Genomic DNA, 13,656 nt, shown 5'->3' on the forward strand with positions numbered 1-13,656 from the left:
TCTTACTGTTTTTATGCAAATTTTCATCTGGGGATGTTTTATCTGTTTTGATTAAAATTTTTATCTTTGTATATTTCATTTGTTTTTAACCGGGGATGTTTTGTTGTTTTTATCCTAGTGTAAACGGGGATGATTTGCTGTTCTTATCCAAATTTAATCGGTATATTTTACTATTTTTATCCAAATTTTATCTAGGAGTATACTGATATAAACTAGTCCCCCGTTCCATCTATAGCTTCGCAACGTACAGTGTAGCGATAAGTAAACACAACAGTCCAGTTTATCTTGTGATAGAGCTTAGCTTTGTTGGTGTTTGATCGTCGTTTGGAATGGGATATTCGACCCCATTATTTGCGTCGCTATCTTCCTTTTTACTTCAACTGTTAATCATCCTAGTTTTTGGTGGGGTTCGTGTTGCTCAGTCTTTAGTTATCTATGTTTATTGTGTAATTCATTGCTAGCCATGGAGTTGTCAGTATATTTTCAATTTATGAGTTTGGCTGTTCTTCTGATATCTTTCGCCCCTCCTTTAGTTTAAGTTTGTAATCCGGATTTGTTTTTTTTTCTATCGATTTATGAGTTTCGAACAGCGGTATACTACTGTTGCCTTTATTTAAACTAATCCTTTATTGTTGGAGACCTTGTAATCATTTTTAATTAAACAATGTTGTCAAAAAATATAATTAAAAATTATTTCAAGTTCTAAATAACTCCAATGATAAATTCTAACAAAGACAACTAATTCAAAACTAAAAACTTTGAATGTATTTAAATGTAATAGAGTTGCCCCAACAATTATTATATAGCCCCTTTTACAAAAAAACCCCAAAAGACTGAGCAACAAGAACTAACAAAACATTGGTGTGATCTCAGGTGCTCCAGAAGGGTAAGCAGATCCTGCTCCACATGTGAACCTGGTGCCTTGCTCATGTAAGAACAAACCTCGGATCGTCTCAATTGGGAAAAGTTTACGAAAAATGCATACATATCCGTTGTCACGTGTGAAAGTGATATTCCATAACTGGCAACCAACTGTAAATGCCGTTGAATAAAACTAATATTTGGTAAGTAGCCTACATATTCATTCTTATTACTTTTTCATTTGACCTTTCTGTTGAAAACAATGCAAATGGAATGCTATATTATATACAGTCAACTAAACATAAATGTATCAATTCTCTATCTTCTTTTATCATAACAACATTTATGGTATCATTTTTTCTGCATAATATCTGAAATATAAAGTAATATACAATAATACCAATCTTGAATGAATGAATGAATGAATGAATGAATGAATGAATGAATGAACGAATGAATGAATGAATGAATGAATGAATGAATGAATGAATGAATGAATGAAGGAAGGAAGGAAGGAAGTAATGAGGAAAGAAAGAAAGGAAGGAAGGAACGAACGAACGAACGAACGAACGAACGAAAGAACGAACGAACGAACGAACGAACGTGTTCTTTTAACATAACAACATATATGGTATCATTTTTTTCTGCATAACGTCTGAAATATAAAGTAATATACAATAATACCAATCTTTAAATGAATGACTGAATGAAGTAATTAAGGAAAGAAGAAAGAAAGGAAGGAAGAAAGGAAGGAACGAACGAACGAACGAACGAACGAACGAACGAACCAACGAACGAAACGAACAAACAAACGAACACACGAACGAACGAACAAATGAATGAATGAATGAATAAATAAATGAGTGAATATAAAATATAATAGAGATATTAAAAAACGTTGAGGCTATGTTAAATCTGGTCCTGTATCTGAGAAAACAGGTTGTTGCCTTATGCTATAGATAAGATACGAACATATGCACAATTCACGCTTAGAAACCAAGCACTACAACAGGTGTCTTGCTCCCTTGATGCTTAGTTTCCTTGGTATGAATGCCGTTATGATCTGTTCATCAAGAATAAATGTTAAACGTGTGTCATTAATGATTTTGAAAAAGAAACTGGATTAGTGAATTTGCAATTTTGGATTTATTTGAACCGACAAACGTCCATGAAATTATATCACATCCTTTTTTTTTTTTTTAAATATTTACAATTATGTACTAGTAAAGCAAAAAGTAAAATTAAGTTTTATAATTCGTAAAAGGCAGATGATTATTTTGTTTTAAAATTATATTGGATCTACTCATTTACAAATTTACAATACAAATAATTGATGTGAGAGAGGTACTTTGAGTGGAATAAAATGGGACTTTATCAGTAAAAGCTTTTAAAACTTATGGATTTGAGCTGTAACGAACCACTAAAGCAGTTATGTTCTTTGAACTAAGATAAAAAGTCTATGAATCGGTTCATCTAAAGTCATGGAAATACATGTGTGTATTTTCCTATTTGTGATAAACAGCATGCTACATATTATACTTACGTAACGGTGGTGCTGTGTTGATAGGTATGAATGCACTGTATGGACCAGGTCCAACATCATTCACGACTTGTACAACAAACTGGTATGTACTATTTGGCTTCAGACCAGTTGTAGTATATTGACGATTATCTTCACCAAGGATGGTTACTCTTTGCGTCCCTGTAAGCCCTGGACCTCGATAATAAATCCTACAAAGTAATCAACATTCAATCAGATCAACGTACACTAGTAAAACCTACAGCATATTACAGGGAGGTATTTTGGGATTAAAGCTGAAGACAGAAAGTGTAAGCTATGTAAGAACGCAGTTGAAGACGAACTACATTTTCTTTTAAAATGTCCTGTTCTAAAAGATACTCGATCTCAAGATCTATCTAATTTAAATTCCAAATTCAAAAATTTTTCAAGATTATCTGATGAAATGAAATTTGTTTGGATTCTTTCATCAGAAGATTTGTTTGTAACTTCAAACTTATCTAATTTATTGCACTCCCTTTTTGAAGAACGAAAGAAAATTATAGAAAATATTGTTGTTTAAAAAAAATCAATAAATAAATAAATAGAAGAAAAATATAGATTGATATATAATTATAGGAAATAAGATTGATCAGGAGTTGTCTCCCATAGACCTAGTACTATAAAGAATTTTGTTATTTCTCCAGGTCACAGTGGCACCCATAACAACTATGTTTTGTCAATAACTTGGTTTATATCAAGTTAATTAGTGTAAATGTGTATTCATGTGTTGTTTTTGTTTTTTGTTATCTAAATGTACTTTAATCATTCTAATCATTTTCTGTGCTTTATTTTGTAATTCATTCATTTGATTGTATAGCTCAAATTTTGGGCACCATGATTGGTTAATAAAAATTATCTTATCTTATTACAAAAAATATTTTCTAATCGATTGAATATTTCTTCTACTCTTTATGACACTGTGGTTAGATTCGTGACCGATATGTGTAGAAGCTTTTGTGAAAGATTTTTGTTGCTCAAATTATTTGTTTACTAATGATCCTATTGGTTGATCTATGTGTTCCTTTGAATTGCACTAATACGTCACAGTACCTTAATTGCACCCAAATACCAAATTGTAATTTTGTCGTGCAATGTTCTTTTGCTGATTATATATCATTAGTTGTGCTCGGTTTTGTAGATCGTTCGGTGACTTATAGTTGTCTCATTGACATTCGTACCATATCTCTTTTTTGTTTTTATTCAGTATTACGATATAAACATCCTGGATATGAATTTAAGCTGAAAAAAATAATGACATCTGTGATTTTTCATTTTAATGTTTCGTGTCCTTCTTTGAATGTATGACTATTTTTTTTGGCTGGAAATATTTTAAACATACTGCACTTTTTTAACGTTGCCCTCTTACGTACTCCTTTGTGATTTTTTCTTTGACACAATGAAGGGCTGACAATAACATTTACTTCAAACATAGTGCTGTATGACAAAGCGGGTAATACGAATGTAACAATGATATGTTAAAGAGAGACCACAAACAATCATAACAAAGTCTTGTCAAGTATATAATATACATGAAATAACTATATCAGAATTTGAAACAATAATTCAAATCAGTCTTCAGTTAGGAAACATACCATAGTTTTAACCAAACAAATGAATTTTGAAAAAATGCTGTCAATTTCTGAAGATGTAAGGACGTAAGAACGCTTAAGACGAATATGTGTAGCATTACAATTATTCTTGACAACAGAAAAGCATAATATAAAACTTCCAAAAGAAAACAAAAATTGCATACTTCAAACTCAATGCTAGTATTTAAAAATATGTTAGTACATTTTACAATACCGAAACATAAAAAATAAACTACTTACTGGTATCCCCAAACGTCTCCGTTTTTTGTCAAAACACCTTATGCATCCCAGGTAATTGTTAAAGATGTTGTTCCTTGTACAGATGCATGAAAATTACTAGGTGTAGCACTAGGACCTGTATCCAAACAAACGCAAACTAAATCGTAGACATATTTCATTGTATTTTGATATTGTAACTGCATTCACGGTCATCCCAAGATGTCGGATGAAAAATTAGGTCAGTATTTTTATTGTCTGTTAAGGTGTTTCTACATCATTTTCTTTACAAAGCATACTTTGATACGATGAAAAGTTTTAAAAGATTCACACGGAAGTCACAAATCTCTACCGAGGAACGTGTATACAACAAGAATTTGGATTTGAACAATTCGCGAAGATGACCGTAAATCGTAATCGAGATGACCGTAACAGGATTAGCGATTCATAACAAGGCTGACCGTAATTGGTTAAAAGATGACCGTAAATTGTTAAGGATGGCCGTAATTTATAAGGAATGACTAAATTTAAAAGGATGACCGTCAATTGAAAGAAATATCCATATTTGTTTGCATTGTTTTTTGTTGAGTTTGTCGCAATAGTGGCTCGGTTAGTTCTTTTTAACTATTTGGCTTGCAGTCGGGTGCTACATATGACAAACCATGTATTTGAAGCACGTCTTATTTTTGTCTACCTTTAGGATAATGTTGTCTTCAAAAATTACACCTTTGTTAAGCCAATTTAGTCTTACTCAAATGATAGATGAACCTACTCATTTTACTGAATCGTCCTTATCATTGTTAGACCTTTTTATAACAAATAATGCTCACATATTAAATTACTGTGGAGTCGGGCCAACTTTATTAGACCAAATACGTTTTCACTGTCCTATAATTAGTCTTTTGAACTTTCCAAAATGTCGTCAAAAAACTTTTAAGCGGAAAATTTGGCTATATGATCGAGGAGACTATGACAGATATCGTAACATTTTATCTGAAAAAAATTGGGATTCCGTAATTAACTTAAATGACTTTGAACAATTTACAACCGAAATAACAAAAGGATCATAGAAGCTGCTGAAAATTGTATTCCAAATAAAATAATAACTGTTCGCAAAAAGAACCTCTATGGCTAACAAATGATGTTAAAAAAAAGATAAGGAAAAAAAATAGAATCCACAGTAAGCTTAAAAAATATAATAACCCATCGGAGTGGTCAAAATTTAAGAAAATACGAAATGAAGTTACTAGTTTGATAAGAGAATCGAAGGATGATTATAACATCAATTTAATTTAAAAAATCCCGAACAGTAACCCGTCCACTACTAACTGGTTGAAAACGGTTAAACAAATATCCGGATTAAAAACAAACGACGCAAGTGTACCCCCATTAATGGTTAATAACAACTTAATATTTGATGAAATCGAATAGGCAAATGAATTTAATCGATTTTTTTTATTCCCAGTCAAATATTAATGACTCAAGTGCTGTGTTACCTGAAGAACTTCATAATATTATCGATGACATTAGTTATATAGAACTTACTGTTACTGAAGTTGAAGATATATTGAAAATTGTTAATCCCACAAAAGCTTCTGGCCCAGACCTCATAAGTCCCAAAATGTTAAAAGAAGCATCTTCTGTTTTAAAGTATCCACTATGTAAACTATTTAACTTATCGTTAAGTACGTCTACTTTACCAGATCAATGGAAAAGGGCAAATGTTACCCCAGTTTATAAAAATAGTAAACCGAATGACGTTAAAAACTATAGACTTATTTCCTTGTTGAGTGTAATATCAAAGTGTATGGAACGATGTGTATATAAAGTTGTTTACAATCACTTCATGCGCAATAATATTTTAACGAAAAATCAGTCGGAGCTTTACACGAGGGGATTCAGCAGTTAATCAATTATTTAACATTTCGAATGATTTTGAGAAGGCTTTTTGGGGAAAAAAAATGTTTCCAGTATTTGGAGAAAAAAATAATTTGTTTTTGATTCTGAGAAAAAAAAAGAAGGTTTGTTTCACCCTCAGCTGCAACTATACGTAATGCTAAAATTGGAATAAAAAAATTTTTTCGACTTGTCCAGAAAAAAACCCATAGCCCCCCCCCCCCCCCCCCCCAGAAAATCAAATGGTTGCTGCCTAAAGCGTTTGATCGAGTCTGGCATAAGGGACTGCTATTTAAACTTCAACTAGCGGGCATACCGGGTTCTTTACTAAGATGGTTTAAAAATTATCTTACAAATAGAGTCCAGCGGGTGGTTATTAACGGTTCAAGTTCCGAATGGTTACCTGTAAATGCAGGCGTCCCACAAGGGTCCATTCTAGGCTCTCTCATTTTTTAAAATTTATAAACGATATTGTAGAAGACATTCAAGCTCAAATTATGTTATTCGCATATGGCACTTCATTATATATTATGGTTGACAATCCAACAGAAACAGCTAAAATTTTAAATGACGATCTAGATAAGATTTATAATTGGTCCAAACAATGGCTTGTTAATTTTTATGCTAAAAAAACTGAAAGTATGATAATTTAAAAAAAAATGAATAGACCCTTTCATCCTCCATTAAATATGAACACCCAAGAGCTACAAAAAGTAAGTAAACACAAACATCTAGGTGTCTTTTTTTCTAACAACGGATCCTGGAACGACCATATTGAATATATAGTTTCTAAATCTTACAAAAGAATAAATATAATGAGAAAAATGAAAAATGTTCTTGATAGATTTTAACTTGAAAAAGTTTTCGCCCAATTCTTGAATATGCCGATGTCGTTTGAGACTCTTAAAATCAGAATTTGATTGCTAAACTTGAAAGTAATCAATTCAGCTTGACGCAGCGCGTATCGTCACGGGGGTACTTAACTTACCAGTATTAACAATTTATAGGTTGAAACTCGATGAAAAAAAATATATGAAAGACGACGCAATCACAGACTAACTCATTATCACAAAATTTTGAATAATAAAACTCCAGAGTATTTAAGAGACTTATTACCTGATTCAGTAGGCTGTAGGCAGGATCATAATACAAGACAGAGAAATATTATTTCACAAGTAAACACACGGACCCGTTTATATTCTGAATATTTCATCCCTGCAACAACAAAACTATGGGACACTCTTAACTTAAACATAAGAAAATGTGAATCTTTATCATTATTCAAAAAACAAATTAGTACCCAAAATAGTAAGATCCCAGCGTATTCATCGTTTTGGTCAAATTCTTCATGCTCGCTTAAGAATGGATTCAAGCTCAATGAATTCTCACCTTTTCCTTCGTAACTTAGTAGACTCTCCAAATTGTCGTTGTGGTGATGTAGAAACAAATTCTCACTTCCTGTTATCTTGTCCTATATATACTTATTTAAGAAAAGAACTATTGGATTCTGTTTCAGTTCTTCCTGTCCAAGTTAACACAAAAACTTTGCTTTTTGGATCAACGGTACTCTCAGATGAGCAAAATAGTCTTTTATTTAGTTTGGTGCAGAAATATATAATTAAAAGTAAACGTTTAAACTCTTGATGTTAATGCTTCATCTCTCAATAGGAACCAAAGCATTTCACACTGTATAAATTACAACAATTCATGTTTATTTTTTTTATTTTTTTTCTCATTAAATTTTTTCTTTTTTCACCTTTTTTATATTCATATATTTATAACAGAGCATGCCAGTATTTATATTTATGTATTGTTCAATAAGTGTATTATTTTTGTAAAGGAGACAGATTTGTAAAAGCAAATTGCTTGTTTCTGAATCCTGAATATTATTTCTTTTGTATAATATCGTATCATGATGAATTATCTGAATACATATTGTTTAAACTAATGTTGTCTCATAAATATGTCTTTCACCAACACGATTAATTATTTGATACAAAAAAGGTAATACAAATACGGATATTTCTTAGAAATGACGGTTATACTATGAAAGGTACGATCATCCTTTATAAATTACGGTCATCCTTTCGAAATTACGGTCATCATTTTACCAATCATGGTCATCCTTATTATATGTTACGGTCATCTTGAAAATATTTTTAAGATGATTTACGGTCATCTTAGCGAATTTTTCAAATCCAATTTCCCGTTCTATACACGTTCCTCGGTAGAGATTTGTGACTTCCGTGTGAATCTTTTATAACTTTACATCGTACAAATGTATGCTTTGTAAAGAAAATGATGTAGAAATACCTTAACAGACAATAAAAATACTGACCTAATTTTTCGTCCGACATCTTGGGATGACCGTGAATGCAGTTACGGTCATCAGCTTTACCCCAGTGAACTTAAGAAGAGAACGACTTCGTCATCTTCGGAAATAAACAGATTTTTTTTTATAGAACTTAAACGACTCATACGATTGAAAGTTTTGAACTCAGCTGTACAGACAATTTCATCATATATACCAGAAGTAAAATTGTGTTTAAACCTTGCACACATATTTACGATTATGAATTTTACTTTTAGATTTAGATTTCTTATCGACTAGTGGATGTTACGTATTCTACTTTTGTTTTTTTAATATTGTCTAAATGTAAAAATTAGTAATGTGCATCGCCGATAAACAGACCCTTCATAAATTTTGTTTGTTTGTTACGTCCGTCATCACAAAAGGTTAATATAATTACATTTGTTTCTAATGTTTTAGTCATATACGACAGTACGTAAAGTAAAAGAAATACAGTTATACTGTAATGTTTACGCATTACGGTTAAGTTCCTGATAACGAATTAAAGATTTTTGGAAATATTCAGAAGTCAGTGGTATCTGTAAACAAAACAAATGCAAAGGTATGCTCAGCACACTTTTCATTTGAGAGTAAGCGTCCTAAAATGTGTTAAGGTATATGAATTAACTCCAATAATTGTTGCTAAAAACATATGATAGAGCATAGTAGCTATACAGTACTTACGAGTGTGTGGGTGTGTATAATTAGTAGAAGTCTGACTTGATACTATCCCGTTTGCCGTAACAGCCTTGACAAATATATTATAAGAAAATCCTGGTACAATAGGGTAAATGTTCACATTGTCAGTTGTTGCTCCTAAAACATCTTTATCTTTGTAATTCTTGACTGGAGACAAGCTGTTGAAATAAACTATGTATCCAATTATAGTATAACCACAGCTTGTTTTTGTTGTATCCCATGCAACATGTATAGACCTAGCGGACTTTGTTGTTACTTTGATACATGAAGGATCAGAACCACAAAAGGCTAAAATAGAAAGAAATAGACATGATTATGATCTAGTAATAATTTGTATCGTGTGGTTGCTGTGTCATTGACTTTTACTCTACCTTTACTTTTACAATTATAAACACCAACTGTTCTTTCAGACTCCTTGAAATATATACACAAAAAGGGGGAGATATATAATTTATGCCACTCCCTCAAATAAACACTCTGTATTTCAATTAATCTAATAGAATCGTTATTGTCATCCTAAAATTTCTATAAGCCAACATGTTTTACTTTCAAATAACAAAAGGAGGAGTATGCCATGCGTAGATGCTACATGTAGATGAGAATGCAGGAATACTTTTTGTAATTCCATCATCATCGTCATTATCAGCATCATTGGTTGTTAGTTGTGGATTAGATATGATGAATATATTCTTATTCTGAATTATTTGTCCTCATCTGTATTACAGAATCAAAACAATTATAATAATATTGTAAAAAATATATGACGCTGTTTGAATATTTTACAAGATGTATCAATGTTATATTTTAAAATCATCTTTACACTTACATGTGCATCTTTGATCAGGTATATAAACAAAACAAGTTTAAAAAAATCCATGGTCTCCTTGATAATATTACTTGTACAATAGTACCTGACGACACGGCATATCTATGTTTATTCTTAACAACTTATCTTGAAGGTAGGGGGTGTAGGGGGAGTGCATCGAATTTTTATTTATCTACGAGGTCATACAATTAATCTAGTTGTTTACTTTTACGTCATTTGGTTTTACGTGAGAGTTGTTTCATTGACAATCAAACTAAATCTTATCCTTTTTTATAATATTGTTTCATCTTTTAATATCTAACACATAGAAAGTTTACAAATGATATCGGATATGTTCCTTACGTAGTAACTACAATCCCCTTCCCTTTCATGAATGTGACCTACCGAATTAGACTATTTACCGGATTTGATATCACATAAGCAACACGACGGGTGCCACCTGTGGAGCAGGATATGCTTACCCTTCCGAAGCACCTGAGATCACCCCTAGTTTTTGGTTGGGTTCGTGTTGTTTGTTCTTTGGTTTTCTATGTTGTGTCATGTGTGCTATTGTTTGTCTGTTTGTCTTTTTCATTTTGGCCATGGCGTTTTCAGTTTGTTTTAGATTTACGAGTTTGACTGTCCCTTTGGTATTTTCGTCCCTCTTTTTAATTATATTCCATACATTTGCCTTTGAAAAAGGACACTAAAGCAATGCAATCATGATTGACTAGAGGATAAAGGATAACGATACCTAAGGTATATTCAAACTCATAAGTGGAAAATAAGCTGACAAGGACATAGCATAAAACGAGAAGGACAAAAAGACAAACAACAATGCACAAAATACAACACAACATTAAAAACAAAGACAGACTATTGTTTGCAACTATACACTTAACATAACCAGATGTTTTGGTAGAACGATAAAAAACAGAAAATATCTTTCAAAATATTTTTCAATGCTTTTTTTTTTTTTATATACAACAGATAAATGGACAGTTCCTTTGATTTTCAATTCAAGGTAAACATTCCGATATTGTAAAGATCTAAAAACAAATGGCATCTATGATCTCTTTCAAAATGGTGAACAGATGTATAGAAAGAACATAAACTTGGCTAAAAAAACATCTCGAATGTGTCTTATAATCTAATTTCTGACAAATAGATTTTTCTTTGAAGAAAAATGTTGTTAATTCATAAATTCAGTTTAGATAATGAGAAATTATAACAAAGTCAACGACAGCGTTTGTAATGTATATATACATCATTCAAAGTGGGTTCCTGAGTATTTTTTTTTTACCATAAAAAATATTAGTAACGTCATCGCGTTGCAGGCTGAAAACATTATTTTTTATTTTTTCCCCCTAAAAACTAGTTAAGGCAGCACTCCACAGTTCTGTGTGTGTTTCATTTTGACATTGCGTCGTTAGTTTTCTCTTAATTTTGGAGTGTAAATTCACATTGCGATAAGACGTGTCACGGTACTTGTCTATCCCAAATTCATGTATTTGGTTTTGATGTTATATTTGTTATTCTCGTGGGATTTTGTCTGATGCTTGGTCCGTTTCTGTGTGTGTTACATTTCAGTGTTGTGTCGTTGTTCTCCTCTTATATTTAATGCGTTTCCCTCGGATTTAGTTTGTTACCCCGATTTTGGTTTTTGTCCATTGATTTATGAGTTTTGAACAGTGGTATACTACTGTTGCCTTTATTTAGAAAATAAAATTAAAAACAAGCTACGAAATGTTTTATCATCTCCTATTCCTGGATTTCTAATACATTAACCTTACTGTTTGTGTTGTACATGTGCACGTGTATGTAATCAGTATCTTCCATAGATTTGATTTTTCAAAGTTAAAAGGGTGAAAATTAAATCCTTTTATGTGTATCCATGGCAACATTCTGCATTTATTTACAATAAAATATTGCAAAAAGGGGGGCAAACCTGTCACATATCCAGGATTTCAATGCCTTCGAGTGATACCTTTTCAGAAACTGTTTGCATAGATCTCCCTAATGATCAAATAAAAAAATGGGTGTCTTTTGCCTCATTTTTTTCGTAAAATCTAATCACGAAGTTCGTGCGACAAAAAGTTGGAAAACAACATTACAACAATTGCCGGACCAATGTATGGTATGGGCATGCAAATACGAACTGTCATACAGAAAACAGCCTATATTACATGCATTACATTATCTTGATGTTCATATAAACCCAATACGAAGGCTATTCTAGTACTCCGCTATCCAAAAATGAATTTTATTTCACACTAGCTCTCCTATTTTAAAAATCCACTGGGGCCAAAATGCCAAACTGCAAACTACACACCTAACTGTGGAGTGCTACCTAACAGATTGATTATTAGAAAAAACGAAGTCGGTGACCCTATGCATTTCTTATATCATTAAAACAGAAGTTTATAATTGCTGCTGATTGTTTTTGTTTATTGTGCTGGTTTTTTATTTTCTATTTTTGGTGTCTGTCTTTGTTGTAATTATACGGATTAGCAAATAAATTACAATAATAATAAGATGATGTCCTATTGAAAAAAGTAAAATCACAAAATTCATGTCATATTCCTGACTTGGTACAAGCATTTTCCTATGTAGAAAAAGGTGGATTTAACCTGGTTTTATAGTTAGGATCAGTTAGCTATACCTTCCTAAACTTGTATGACAGTCGCATTGCAATAATTTAACTGACTAAAATTCAAAAGGTTGCTTTGGTAAATAACCTTGAGTATATTAACAGAGTATTGGTGTGTTCCTATCACAGGTAGTATAAAATTAACAGGCTGGCACGTTATTATAGATTATGTGTTTGTGCGTTTCTCTGCTATGAATGTTCTTGTGTGTGTTTGTGCTGCATTTTTGTCACATAATGTTTAAGAGGTATTTTATTTTAACTATTTCATAACGCGGAAGGTTTTGATAGCCATTTAAACCAAATTGAAGCCACTTTCTATCAATTCATGAATATGGCAGTTGTTATCAAATAGTTCTAATCTGGTTGACTTTTGTCTTTGTTGCTCCTTTGACTTCCTTTTATGAGTGATGTGTTTTCCTCGGTTTTGATTTGTAATCCGAATTTGTTATCCTCAATCGAATTTTACTTTTGAACACCGGTATACTAGTGTTGCCTTTATAAAGCATGCTTTTTATTTTTAATTTTTTTTTTTAATAATATTTAAATATCTATGATTTATTTATCTTTAAGAGCGTCAATGCATAGTAATATTGAATGGCTTCTTCTGTATGTTTGTAACTAACAGGACAGTCACTAATAGATCGTAGCACTAAAAAAAAGATATTTATTAAAACTTGAAACCAAAGTTAAGTATTGCAGATTATTTGATCGTTGTAAAAAAGGTATGAATAAGTGAGACTGGATGAACTCTATGATGCAACCATCTAACAAACACAAACAGAAAAATCAACTGGACTTAAGCATGCCGATTACAATAAGTGAAGCTCTTAACGTAATCACCCATTGTCAAATCTTTTAACTTGTAGATTCTCTGTATATATAAGTATACTATGTGAAACAATATTTCAAACGTTGAATCCATAGTAAATAAAACACTTACATATACGTATATAGATGTTTTGATACTTCCCTGTCATTGGTCTTATTATGAATTAAAAAGGGATAGAAGATACCGAAGGGACACTCGAA

General features: G+C 31.7%; 1 long non-coding RNA gene across 1 annotated transcript; it reads right to left on the reverse strand.

The window, feature by feature from the left end:
* Positions 1-224: 224 nt before the first annotated feature.
* Positions 225-10,112, reverse strand: LOC134714004 (uncharacterized). The gene is made up of 5 exons (XR_010106460.1): positions 9,999-10,112; positions 9,158-9,460; positions 4,252-4,366; positions 2,405-2,592; positions 225-1,232 (listed from the first exon to the last, which is right to left on the reverse strand). It is a non-coding gene; the product is annotated as an uncharacterized LOC134714004 (long non-coding RNA).
* Between the last annotated feature and the right edge of the window lie 3,544 nt (positions 10,113-13,656).

The sequence above is a fragment of the Mytilus trossulus genome, chromosome 4, assembly GCF_036588685.1.
Source record: "Mytilus trossulus isolate FHL-02 chromosome 4, PNRI_Mtr1.1.1.hap1, whole genome shotgun sequence".
Classification (NCBI taxonomy): domain Eukaryota; kingdom Metazoa; phylum Mollusca; class Bivalvia; order Mytilida; family Mytilidae; genus Mytilus; species Mytilus trossulus.